This window comes from Vombatus ursinus, unplaced genomic scaffold, assembly GCF_900497805.2.
Source record: "Vombatus ursinus unplaced genomic scaffold, bare-nosed wombat genome assembly UNPS02014798.1, whole genome shotgun sequence".
NCBI lineage: Eukaryota > Metazoa > Chordata > Mammalia > Diprotodontia > Vombatidae > Vombatus > Vombatus ursinus.
Genome location: NW_020954576.1, coordinates 23,305,798 through 23,319,019, shown reverse-complemented (window position 1 = coordinate 23,319,019; position 13,222 = coordinate 23,305,798). Strand labels below are relative to the sequence as shown.

At 40.6% G+C, this 13,222-nt stretch overlaps 1 protein-coding gene across 3 annotated transcripts in view; it reads left to right on the top strand.

Moving 5' to 3' along the window:
• Positions 1 to 6,201: 6,201 nt before the first annotated feature.
• LOC114049668 (protein ELYS-like) overlaps positions 6,202 to 13,222 on the top strand; it is a 127,625-nt gene continuing 120,604 nt past the window's right edge. The window contains exon 1 of one of the 3 annotated variants that reach the window (XM_027870977.1): positions 6,202 to 6,327. The gene's annotated coding sequence lies outside the window, so the exon portion shown is untranslated. Of the gene's footprint in view, positions 6,466 to 6,606; positions 6,684 to 13,222 lie in introns of those variants that run through there. The other 2 variants (XM_027870978.1, XM_027870979.1) reach the window with 2 other exon arrangements.

Sequence of the window (13,222 nt, the reverse complement as noted above, 5' to 3'; positions counted from 1 at the left end):
CATTCTTAGAATGCAGTCCTTTCTTGGCTGTCTCCTGGATTCCTTGGCTTTCTACAAGGTAGTACACCTTCTACTAGAGGCCCTTCCCTATTCCCTCCATTGCTAAGACCTTTCCTCTAACATTACCTTTCATTTACACTGTGCAGCAAGTGAACTCTGGGCTCACTAATCACCTCCCCCTCCAGGATTCTAAGGGTGACCTGAAGGGTTAGGGGTATCCCTTCTATAATGCTTTTGTTTGACCCTCCACTGGTTGTGTTCCCCTTACTGGTAGCTGCCAGTTCCTTTCAACAAATAATATCAATTATCTTTTATAAAGGTATGTTTACTTCAGAGATACAGCACAAAGATATTGTACATTTTCCCCCAACACCTTGGAGCACACTCTCCCCTATCCCATTTTGGTCTCTGGAGAGTGGACTAAGATTTATATCAACTATTCTGATATAAGTTATATCAACTATTCTGGGATAGGTCACGAGTGGACTAAGATTTCTATCAACTATTCTGGGATAGGTCCCTCTCCTCACCTCTCTTAACTCATAAATTCTTCTTTCACTTAAAATAAAATAACACCAAGGTGGGCATAGGACTGAGGCCCATTTTCATGGGGTCACATGTTGGCCTTGGAGGAAGCGGGCCTGACGCCTCTGCTTTTATAGTGGTGTCTTTCACAGGACAAGGGAGGGAAGCTAGGAACAGAGGTCCATTAAGCAAGAGGACTGGGGCCAACCAAGACCTTTTGAAGGTGTCCTCAGTTGCAGTTCCTCAACTGTAGCCAATTAAGGATGCTACTGTCCACCCTATGGTTAACAGACCAGCACCAGTTACAGAACGTCAGCTTCTAAGCACTTTTGTCCTCATACATCATCATGACTCTCCTGGAAGCAGGATACCCAGCCTTTTCCAGGTGGAGAATATACATCAGAGGTGCTCTATCCATAATTCCTCATTACAATTTGTTTGTATATTTTATTTTGTCTCCTTTATTGGAATGTGAGCTCCTTAAGGGCAGGGACTGTTTTTGCTGTTCTTTGTATCCTCAGTGCTTATCATAGTTCCTGACACATAGTATGTACTTAGTAAATGCTTATTGACCACCTCCTTTCTATGTAGATGTGGAGAATTATGGGTGTGCAACATTTCCCATACTGTCAGTCAGACTCAGTTGATTTGGATAATTTTGCTGAACTACTTTTATTCTTTTGTTTTTTTGTAATAAGGGATGAGTCTCTGGGTAGAAGAAAGGATATGAAAATTTTGGGAATTGAAGGTGATATAAAAACTAACTATATCAATAAGTTTTAAAAATTATAGCAAAGGGGCACCTACATGGTACAGCAGATAAGAGCACAGGCCCTGGAGTGGAAGACCTGAGTTCAAATTTGGCTTCAGCCATTTACTAACTGTGCAACCTTGGGCAAGTCATTTAACCCCACCTGCCTCCAAAGAACTGCCAAAAAACAAAATCTAAAAAATTATGCAAAAATAGTGAGCAAAATATCCATATACCTTTTGATCCACAGATTCCATTGTTATGCATGTACCTAAAGGAGGCAGATCTAATACAGAAATAAAATATTCCTAGTATTACTTTATAGCTACCTTGGTGGCAAAGAATTAGAAACAAAGTAGATGCCCAGTAATTAAGAACAAATTGTGGTATGTGAATGGAATGGAATAGCAATGTGCCATATGGAAAGATGTCTATAAAGAATTCAGAGAAGTAAGGAAAGACATTAACTGAATAAGCAGAACCAAGAAAACAATATATACAGTGAATAACTATATCCATATAAATGAAAAAGGACTAACCCTCCCCCCAAACCAAAACAAAAAACCTTGAAGTCCGTGTAAACATAGTGCCCAAGTTTGGCTCCAGAGAAGAATTCTTTTAATGGTCTTCTCTCTCTTCACTGCAGAGGTGAGGGATTATGGATGTGGAATGGTGTTAAGACACTATTTATGTGTTGGTTATACATAAGTGCTTTTTTCTCTTCTTTATTTTTTAATGTCTTTTCTAAGGTATAACTTGCTAGGTATTAGAGGAAGGAGAGATATATTCAGAAACAAATGAGATGAAAAAGCAAAAGGAATTATTACAATACTTTTTAAAAAGATATCCTATTTACTGTTTCAGTTATCTAGAGCATTCAAAACCCTTCCTATGACACAAAAATTAAAAAAAAAAAGACTATGGAAATATATAAAACCGGATATAATGCCCTCTGAATTGCAGTGCTTTGATATTTAAAGCCACCATAAAGTGCATCGCGTTTGCAATGCCATAATCTGTGATAAAGGTATAGTTATTTTGCTGCAGTTTTTGTCATATTCTTTTCCTTGGCATGCTTGAAATAAGGAGATTGGAAAATATCAGAACAAAAGAAGTCTAGGGGATAGCTGCCCAATGAGCTGTCTGTCCTTCAAGGTACTTAAGGCACAGAGACAAAGGCCAGTCTTTGTTAATTATTGAGTCATGTCAATCATTTCCAACTCTTCATGACCCCATTTGGGATTTTCTTAGCAAAGATACTGGAATAGTTTGCCATTTCCTTCTCCAGCTCATTTTAAAGATGAGGAAACTGAGGCAAATAGGGTTAAGTGAGTTGCCCAAGGTCACAGCTAATAAGTGTCTGAGGACAGAGTTGAACTCAGGTCCTCCTGACTCCAGGGCCTTAGCTCTATCCGCTGTGCCACTTACCTGCCCAATCTTTGTTTAAAAGGCTGCAAAAGATCCTCTTGCTTACTATTTAATAAACAAAAGACTAGGGTCCTACAAGCTCTAATAAGTTTGCAATGGAAAATGAAATGTGTAACCAAACATATTTGTGGTTGATTAGGACAATTAATGTTTTTTTTTTGTCATGATCAATAGGATGGTTTAAAGTTGAACACACACACATGATTTGTTTTAAAAAGTCATCCATGACATTTTAAAACAAAGTCAAATGTTGTCTTCAATTCATAAATCTAGATCTGGAAGGAATCTCAAGAGGCTATGGAGTGTAATTCACTCATTTGACAGATGAGGAAACTGAACCTCAGGAAAGTGAAGTGACTTGCCCCAGTTGACACATTAGGATTTGAACCCAGGTCTTTTGACTAAAAACCCAGGGTTCTTTCCACTATCTGTCAATAAACAATCAGGAGGAGAAAGTGAGGCTGGTGACTTTGCGCAGCCCTCCCTCCCTCAAACAAAATTCAAATGCAAGTCATACCATCATCTACCTTATATCATGGTCCTCTTCCAGAACAAAGGACAAATCACAACCTGTAAATAGTCTGAACTGCCCTATTGGGGACCCAGCTTTCTCTCTTCAAGGGTGTTCTGCCCAAAGGAGTGTAAATTTTGATGGCAGAAACCTACCCAGTTAACTTGGAGTTTACTGGCTAGATTTTTTTTCTCAAAGACCAAGCCTTAAATCCAATTCACTCTGGATGTCATCAATTGGACAACAATAGGTCCCTGTCCCGCCCAAGCACCATTTAATAATTATTGTTTGGGTCCTCAGGGCTAATAGTGAATGTAAATAGTAACTGTTTCTCTTTTGGCCAGCAACCCTAAGGGTCTTCCCCTCTCAGTTTGATTTTTTTTTTTTTAATTAAAGGGGCCATCCCTAGACTCACTTTTTAAAGAGGCCTATCCATTGAATGGGGTTGCCTCACTCAAGGTGAGAACTTGAAAAGATCTTAGCTTAAAAAGGCCAAGGTCTCCCAGCATCCTGGGCTATCTCCAGTGGTCCTGATAGATATGTGGCCAATGGACCCAGATAGCTGTGGAGGAGAAAGTGAGGCTGGTGTCTTTGCACAGCCCTCCCTCACTCAAATCAAATTCAATTGCAAGTCATGTCATCATATCCCTGATGTCATGGTCCTTTTCTAGAAAGCAGGATACACCACAACCACAACCACAACCACATAATAAACAATCATTAAGTACTTATTATGTGCCAGATACCGTGCTTAACACTGGGGAAATGAACAAAGGCAAAAGATTCTCTAGGAGCTCACAGTCTAATGGGAGTCCTTGTACTATACCACAGTTTCCAAGAAAACAACAAGCTTTTATTATAGCCCTACCTAAATAATAATAAGATATTGTATTGATTAATCACTTGAAATACTTTGAAAACTCAAAGTGCTACAAAAATAAGATTATCTGTACTGATATAACACTGATATGAAACCAATGGGATTAGAACAAAATAACTGAGGGAGGAAAGATTGGAAGTCCATCCAGTAAATTTATATATATGTATGTGTGTGTGTGTGTGTGTGTGTGTGTGTGTGTGTGTGTGTATGTGTATATGGTAGATTATAGCACACTCCCAATGTAATATCAGGCTTTCTAAACAGACTTTCACTTTCTCTTTTCTCACTCAGCTACAGCTTAGAAGTCCTGAAGAACAGTCACTAGCCCCGATCACATCTGGTTGTCTTTAGTTGGGGCAATGGCAATCTTTGTGACCAGATTTTGATAGTAACTATTAACTAAAAGGGCAATCTGCCCTCCAGGGGGTTATTAGAATCAAAGAGGCTATGATACAGATCATTACCTAGGTTTGAGTCTTGGCTCCACCAATTAATGACTGCGTGACCTTTGACTGATTTAATCAATCAAGAAACATTTATTAAGGGCCTACTATGCACCAGGCATTGTTTAGAATTATGTTAGGAAGAAATTCAACTATAGCATTTTGTAAATTTCAGTGCCACAACTACTGGATAAATACTTCTGAGTGGTGGTGATAATGAGCTTGACCAAAAAAAAAAAAATAAGGAAAGAAAAAGAAATGATAGAAAAAGGGGAAGTGACTTTCAAAAAAGATCAATAGTTTTAAAAGTACAACAGAACATAAGATTTAGGGTAGTCATATGAGCCTCAAAAACATTTGATATAGAAGTGAACTTGAATATTACATTCAACTCAGTTCATAACCTATTTCTAAAGGACTTGAAAAGTTTCTTTTCAATTAGACAAGAATTTATTGAGCATCTCCTACATGCAGAAGCACTTTCTGAGGCTGGTCGTTTTTGGTCCGGACTCGTGCTTTCCATCAGACATATCATTTCATAGGTGTATGAAACTCCCAGTGTGAGATGGCCATTTTCTTAGAAGCTAATGAGAAACTGGCAACTTGTTATAGTCTTAGTTAGGTGTCTGGGGGCACTGGGAGGTTAAGTAGCTTGCTCATTTAATTGCTTATTTCGAGGCACAGAGTAAGAGCTTAATAAATGCTTGTTGCATTGCTCATGGCTGCCCAGCTAGTATCTCATGAGACAGAGCTTGAAGCCCTGATTTCCAACTCCAAGGCCAGCCTTTATTTATTTATTTTACTCATTATACCAACCTGCTTCTGATGTGCTGAGGCCCCAAAAAGACAAAAAAAGGAAACACTTCTCGTCCTCGAATAGCTAACACTCTACTAGGTTTGCAAACTGTGATAATTTGGATACTTAAAAAAAATCAAGCAAAATTAAGCATACAACTGTGCACTGGCAAAGGGGAAGTAGAAAAGGAGTACTGGGATATTCTTAAAACACTACTAGTCTTGCGGCGGAGCGGGGGGAAGGCGTGCGAGGTGCTAGGGCTGGATACCGCACGCATCTTTTATAAACTGCCGTGGTCTGTATTCTCTTTTGGAAGAGTTGGAGAAACCTGGAAGGGAAAAGGCAGGTAAAATCAATTGCCAGTAAAACACACTTAAGGTCAGCAAGGATTTGAGAAGGGAAGACAATGATTTATCAGGTTCTAGTGGTCCTAGGGACTTCAGACAACTGCTGGAAAGGCCTGACGTCGGGATGGTTCTCCTGGCAACCGGAGGAGGTCCTGGCCTTGGTCTTACATTTCCGCAAAAGAAGGCAGGTTGAAACAAAAAACTACCATTCCCGATTCACCCCTCTCCTCGCTGGGGAGGGAGGCCGTCGGGCAGCGGGAATGGTTAAGCACGCAAGTCATGCTGGGAATCGTAGTCTTTTTCTCTTCTATTCGGATCAGAAAGGGAGGACGCTAGCTTACGCCAATGAAGGCGTCTTAACTCCACCCCTACCCTTACCCCAACCCCCAACTCCATTCTGTCTCACCCTGCCCCGCCTCCCCCTTTTCGGGATCCTTTCACTAAACCCGAGAGTTTGAAAATTCCCGCGGCAGGAGATCGGGAGGCCTGAGCTCTCGCGAGACTCCCGGCTCTTGGCAGCCGAGACCTCCGGGTCTTTCCACTCCGCAGCTCCTATTTCCCCCCCCCCTTCCCCACCGCCTCTCCTCCCTTTCCCGGTGTGAGAGACTTAGCCTGGTGGCGGCGGCGGCAGTTGTGGCGGCACTGGGTAATGCGCAAAGCACGATCGACATAGCTTTAGAGTGGGAAGGAGTCTGGGAGGGGGATCCCCGGAACCGCGGCGGGTTTGCAGCTGCGTTTTAACCGCCGAGCCGTTGTTCGGCTTCGACGTTGGGGGCTGAGTGAGGTGAGATGGAGTGGGAGGATCGCGGGGCTAGGCTGGGCTGGGCTGGGCTGGGCTGGGGGGAGGGGAGGGAGCCGCTCCTGCGAGTCGCGAGCCGCAGCGGGGAGGGGTCTCCAGGGCGATGCTGTGACGTGACGGAGTCGCGCGGGAGCCGCTTGCGCTTCGGCCTCGCGCCGCGCTGGACTCGGCAAGCCACCGGTTGGGTCACCCGCCCTTCCCAGGTACTGGGGGAAGGGGAGGACGGGCAGGGCGGGTAGGTGAAGGCGGTGGGGGGTCAGGCGGGCGGCAGGAGCCGGTCGCAGTCGGCGCGGCCTGGGCCCCCCTTGTCGCTGCCCACCTCGTCCCCCGCTACCTCGCCCTAGGCCGGGTGTATGCCGAGACAGGTAGCGGCCGCGGGGCCTCCGTCCCTCCCTGGCTCGCCGATCGCCCTGTCTGCACCACCGCCGCTACCTTGGGGGTAGGGAAGGCCTCTCCCGGGGGTTAGGGGAGCATGCCGGGGCCCGCCTCCCCAGCCCCGCGCCAGGCAGGCAGGCAGAGGCGGCGGCTGCCTCCCACCCCCACCCGCTGCGCGGCGCTCTCCGGGAGGGTGAGTTCTTATTATATAACTTCTTTCCCTTCTTCCCCTTGGCGGCGGCGGCACATGGCTGCGGTGTGGCGCAGCCGTATCCGCCCCTCCTGGCCGGCCTGCCTGCCTGCATCCTTCTCTTCCCCGGGAGAGATCGGGGAAGCGCTCAGGGACCCACATTCTCCACTCGCCTCCTTTTATACCCCATGCGCTCCTATCTAAGAGGGAAACCTGCTCGTTGGGTTTGGGGTAGACAGGCACATGCATGGGTCGAGGGTCAGAAAGTAATAGTCGTTTGACTCTGAAACTGGTGGAGAAATTTCAGAAAGTCTAGAGAAACACAGTTAAAATAAAAATGTGGCCGGGAGCAGGGATACTTTCCCCCACTCCTGTAAAACAGATATTGAAACACTTATCATTTCATTTTGCTGTCAGTTGGAGAATCAATGCATGTGTATATACTGTATGTGATTTGTTATTCAGGCTGTCTGACTCTTTATGACCCCATTTGGGTTTTTCTTGGCAGAGACACTGGAGTGGTTTGCCATTTCCTTCTCCAGCTCATTTTACAGCTAAGGAAACTGAGACAGAGTTAAGTGACTTGCCCAGGGTAAACACAGTAAGTGTCTGAGGCAGCATTTGAACTCAGGTCTTCCTGACTCAAGGTCCGGCACTCTATCCACTGCACCACCTAGCAGCCCTACTGTATGTGATAAGAAAAGCTAATTTAGTTCTTAAAATTCTAACGCAGTACAATTATTGCATACAGTATAAACTAAATGAATGTTACTTCTATTTAGTCTACCATGTTTTATAGGTGTTTGGGTTTTTTTTGTTGTTTAAACCAAGAATTACTTTGAGTATTGGTGTGTTTTTTTTGTTTTAAGTCTTAGACCTTTCATCAATTTCATCAATTCTGACTCCATCCTATTCTAAGAATGTAGGATTGTTTTGTCAACTTGTGGGACTGACAAGAACTTTTGACCAAGAGTCAGGAAATCTGGGTATTGTGCTATGTTAAATGATAACTTTGTGACCTTTGCCAAGTCATCTAACTTCCATTGTACTTCAGTTTCATTATGGATATTGGATACTATATGGCTGTAAATCTAAGTATTGTTAGGGTATTTAGCCAGCATAGGATGACAACCTTCTAGCTTCATTGTGCTATATACTGAACACAAAATGTATAATCCCTTTCTTCCACTACAATGATTCCCAATTCTGTATTCATACCAAGATGTGACAAATTTTCAAATGCAAATTAAGGATTTGCCTTAGTTTAAAAAAAAAATCAATACAAGTAACCCATTTTTAGGGGAGGTATTAAGTGTGTCTTGAACCAAAAAAAGAATTGGTGGTTGTCACACCTCTAGAAAGGCTAAGAATTGCTGTTTGTTGGTAGTTAACATTTTAGTGATAATTCCAAAAATTAGTAATAATATTTGAGAAATGTACAATGCAAAATATTCTGGACATTCTTAGAGTAAGCATGAGTAACAAGAGGACTATTATTCATTAAGCATCCTCAATATTGGATGTGTAGAAATTGAGTGTATTAAGATGGTATTTAAAGTGTTCTATGGTTGTGACTTAAAAGATTTTAGGGGTCATAGACTTTAGAGTCTGAATGGGCCCTCAGCTAGTTGGAACACATCATTTCGTATCTTGACACAAGGCTTCAACTTTGAGTCCAGTCTCCTTGACTTCAAATTCACCATGTTGGACAGTGTTGCACATTGAAAAACAGTTTGGAATCAGTTATTCTAATGTTTCTTATGTAGTGATTATACTTACCTCATTCTTGCTGCCTAGTTCTGAAAAAGATTCATTTTAAAATATATTCAGTGTTGAAAGGATGAAGGATTTTTTAAAATGTGTTTTGCCTATAGTCAATCAATAAACATGTATTAAGTGCCTACTTTGTGCCAGGCACTGTGCTAATAAGCACTGGGGTTACAAAGAAAGGTAAAAGGTATTTCTGTTTTCAAGGAGCTTACAATTGAATAGAGGAGACAACAAGTAAAACAAATATACAACAAATGATAAACCGGATAAATAGGAGATGATTAAAGAGGGAAAGGCACTAGAGTTAAGAGGAGTTGGGAAAAGTTTCATGTAGAAGATGAGGTTTTAGTTGGGACTTAAAGGAAGTCAGGTAGGCAGTAGGTGGAGATGAGAAGGTAAAGCATTCCAGGCATGGAGTACAGCTAGAGAAAATGCTTGGAGCCAAGAGATGGTGTGTTTTGTCAGAAGAACAAGTCAGTCACCATCCCTGGATCAAAAGTGTATCTGATGAGAAGCAAATTATAAATAAGAAGATTGCAAAGTGGGAGATTGGGATAGCGAAAGGAAGGGCCAACAGGATTTTGTATCTGATCCTGGCCATAATAGGTAACCATTGGAGTATACTGCAGTTGATAATGGGGTGACATGGTTGAATCTGTGTTGTAGAGAAATTCATTTTGTAGGAAAATTGCTTTGTCAGTTGAGGATGAGTTGTAGAGACTTGAGACAAGCAGGCCCACCAGCAGGCTGTTGCAGAGGTCTTAAGTATGAGATGATGAGGGCTTGCACCAGGGTGGCAGCAGTATTAGAGGAAAGAAGGAGGCACTTCTAGGGATAAAGGTAAAATCGATGGACCTTTGCAAAAGAGACTTGATTTTTGAAGGATGAGAGGTAGTGGGGAGTTGAGGATGACAACTTAGGTTTTGAGACTGGAGGATGGTGGTGATTTTAACAGTGATAGGGAAATTTGGAGGGTGGGAAGGTGTAGGGTGAAAGATGAACTCACATTTGTTCATTGTCTCCCTTTTGTTTATATGTCTTAGATTTTTAAGCTACTAGAGCAGGTATGAGAAATCCTGTGGCTCTTGGGCCAGTGATAGTAGTAGGTGGCAGTGACTAGTTACTGTTGGTCTGTACAGGAAAGCACTTGAACTTTAACATGCTAGTTTTCAAAGTTTGCTCACCATTGTCAATCTGCTTAATTCTGTTCGACACACAGCACAAAATAGCTATTTTCTAGGCATGGAATGTGCTTAGGCCTCCTTGGACTGTTAAATTCCAACCAACTCTTCCCTCCGTATTCATACCAAGATGTGGCAGATTCTCAAATGAAATTAGGATTTGCCTTAGTTTAAAAATCAATACAAGTAATTATTTTTAGGGGAGGCATAAGTATATCTTAAACCAAAGAAAGAATCATTAATTGTCACAACTCTAGAAAGGCTAGGAATCTCTGGATTTGTTAGTAGTTAACATTTTAGTGTTAATTCCTAAAATTAGTAATAATGCTTGATAAGTGTACAATGTAAAAAATATTCTCAACATCCGTAGGGTAAGCATGAGTAACAAGGACTATTGTTCATCAAGCATCCTCAATGTTGGATGTGTAGGAATTCTGTATATTAAGGTGGTATTTAAAACATTCTACAGTTATAGTCAAAAGATTTTAGAGGTTATAGACTTAGAATTTGAGGGGGCCCTTAGAGGTCACCTAATTGGAACACTTCATTTTATGTGTGAGGAAGCCTAATGCTGTTGGTTTTACTCCATAAGACCATCCCTTTTTTGAACTTAATAACATAGCACTTTGTTTTGAACAAAGATAAACCTGGAGTTAGGAGAAATTTTGATTTGAATCCACCTCTGGCATTTAAGAACTATGACCCTAGGCAGATCACTCAATTTCTTTGAATCACAGATTCCTGATCATTAGAGTAGAGAAAATACCTGTAATACCTGCCTCAGTGTTGTGGAAACATATGAAATAATATATGTTAAGTGCTTTATAAATCATACTTAGGCTATTATTATTGTTGTATTTCTCTAATGAACTTGTATTATAGTAATATCTGTGTGTTTTTTATCTACATACTAGACTATAAATTACATGACAGTAAAGAACTTGTCCTTTTATCTTACATCATTACTTACCATAATGTTTTGGGGCTTGGGGGTGAGGCACACTTTGGCAGTCTGGTGAAGATTATGGACCCTTTCTCAGAGTCATGTTTTTAAATTAATAAACTACATTGGTTTATAAAGGAAACCAACTATAAAAGTTATCAAAATATTTTAAAAAATAAGTTGACCAATTCTAGGTTGAGTCCCTGCTCAAGGGATATACAGTAGGCCCTTAATTATTAAGTGGAATTTAAAAAAAAAAAGTCAATACGTTTTGAACTGAATTGGTTCTTTAGTGAGGCTAAAGCTGATTTGAAATATATATTTTATAATTCCCAACTTTTGCTATGTATACTTTTTAAAAGCCTTTTTACCAAATTTGAATAATGCTGGTATTGAGATAAAATGAACAATGCCCTCACAGCCCTTTGTCCCATCCTGCTAGCCTTTTGGTGTATCTTACAGATGTATGTTAATGAATGGCTGGCAGGTATTTATTGATGAGTTAAATGGTATTGGTGAGTTTTTACATAGCTATTCTTTTTTTGTTTTTGTAAATTAATTGATTTTTAATCTATTTCCCCCCAATTACATTTAAAACAGTTTTTAAACTTTTTTTTTAAACATTTTGAGTTCCAAATTTCTATCCCTCTCCCCTCCTTGAGATGGTAAGCAGATATAGGTTATACCTGCTCAATCATGTAAAATATTTCCATATTAGTCATTTTGTACAAGAAGACTCAAATAAAAGAAAAAGAATGAAAGTGAAAAATAACATGCTTCAGTCTGTATTAAAACACTATCAGTTCTTTCTCTGGAGGTGGATAGTATGCTGCATCATTAGTCGTTTCGGACTGTCTTGGATCATTCTATTGCTGAGAATAGCTAAGTCATTCACAAATGATCATCATACAATGTTGCTGTTACTGTGTACAACATTCAACTGGCTCTGCTCACTTCACTTGGCATCAGTTCATGTAAGTCTTTCCAGGTTTTTCTGAAATCATCCTGCTTGTCATTTCTTATAGCACAGTAATATTTCATCACAACTATATACCACAGCTTGTTTAGCTGTTCCTCAGTTGATGGGCATCTTCTTGATTTCCAATTCTTAAGCCACCACAAAAAGAGTTGCTATAAATATTTTTGTACAAATAGATCCTTTTTCCTTTTTTTTTTTTAATCTCTTTGTGATACAGACCTGCAATGGTATTGCTGGATGAAAGGGTATGCACAGTCTTGTAGCCCTTTGAGCATAGTTCCAAATTCCCTAGGAAGACTGGGTCAGCTCATAGCTCCACCAATTAGTGTCCCAGTTTTCCCACATCCCTCCAACATCCATCAGTTTTCCTTTTTTGTCATATTAGCCAATCTGATAGGTGTGAAGTGGTATCTCAGAGTTGTTTTAATTTGCATTTCTCTAATTAGTTCATTTAGTCATTCTTGTACATTTCAGCATAGTTCAGTCTGGACATAAAAGCACAAAACCACAGAATTCATATGTTTTACTAAACCCTTAAATCCATTCTCCTTCCAATCTTAGCTATTTTTGTTGAAATCATACTTAGTCAAGTTTGACTCATGTCATCCTCTATTTTTCTCCCTCTTCTCTTCCCATATTTACTTTATATAAAACAAAAAGTATTATCAAGACTGCCTCCACATTTCTTATATCTGTACCTTCTCTTCACTTACAGAATCATCACCAAAGTTCAAGGTCTTATTTCTTGCTTTGATTGCCTCATTCTGTTTCTAATTTCTCCCCTTCCCTAATTCATCTACCATACAGCTACCAAACTATTATTCCTAAAGCACACAGCCATGTTACTCTCCTGCCTTCAAATCTGATACTTCTAGGCATTAGCAATTAGCTTTAGCAAATTTTAATTGCTTCTAATATAAAATACAAAATCCTTATATTGTTATTTGAAGTGTGGTTTAGCCTACCTTTCCACATTTATTTCACATTACTCTGTTTTGCAGACAAACCTTTGTTGTACCCCAAACTTAGCATTCAATTTGTGGCTTACCTTCGTGTCTGGAATGCACTCCCTCCTTAACCTTTTAGAATCCTTCTCTTCCCTTCACGGCTCAGCTCTGGTTCCATCTTTTGCTTGAAGCCTGTCCTGATCTCTCTAGTTGGCAATGTGATTTCCTGTTTCAGATTCTTTACTTATCTGTTAACAAGTTCTATTCTCTAGGTAAAGGTAATTTCCTTGAGGGCAAAGATTGTGGGGTTTTTATTCTTTGTCTTTGTATCCCCTTATGCTAGTATGGTGCACAATT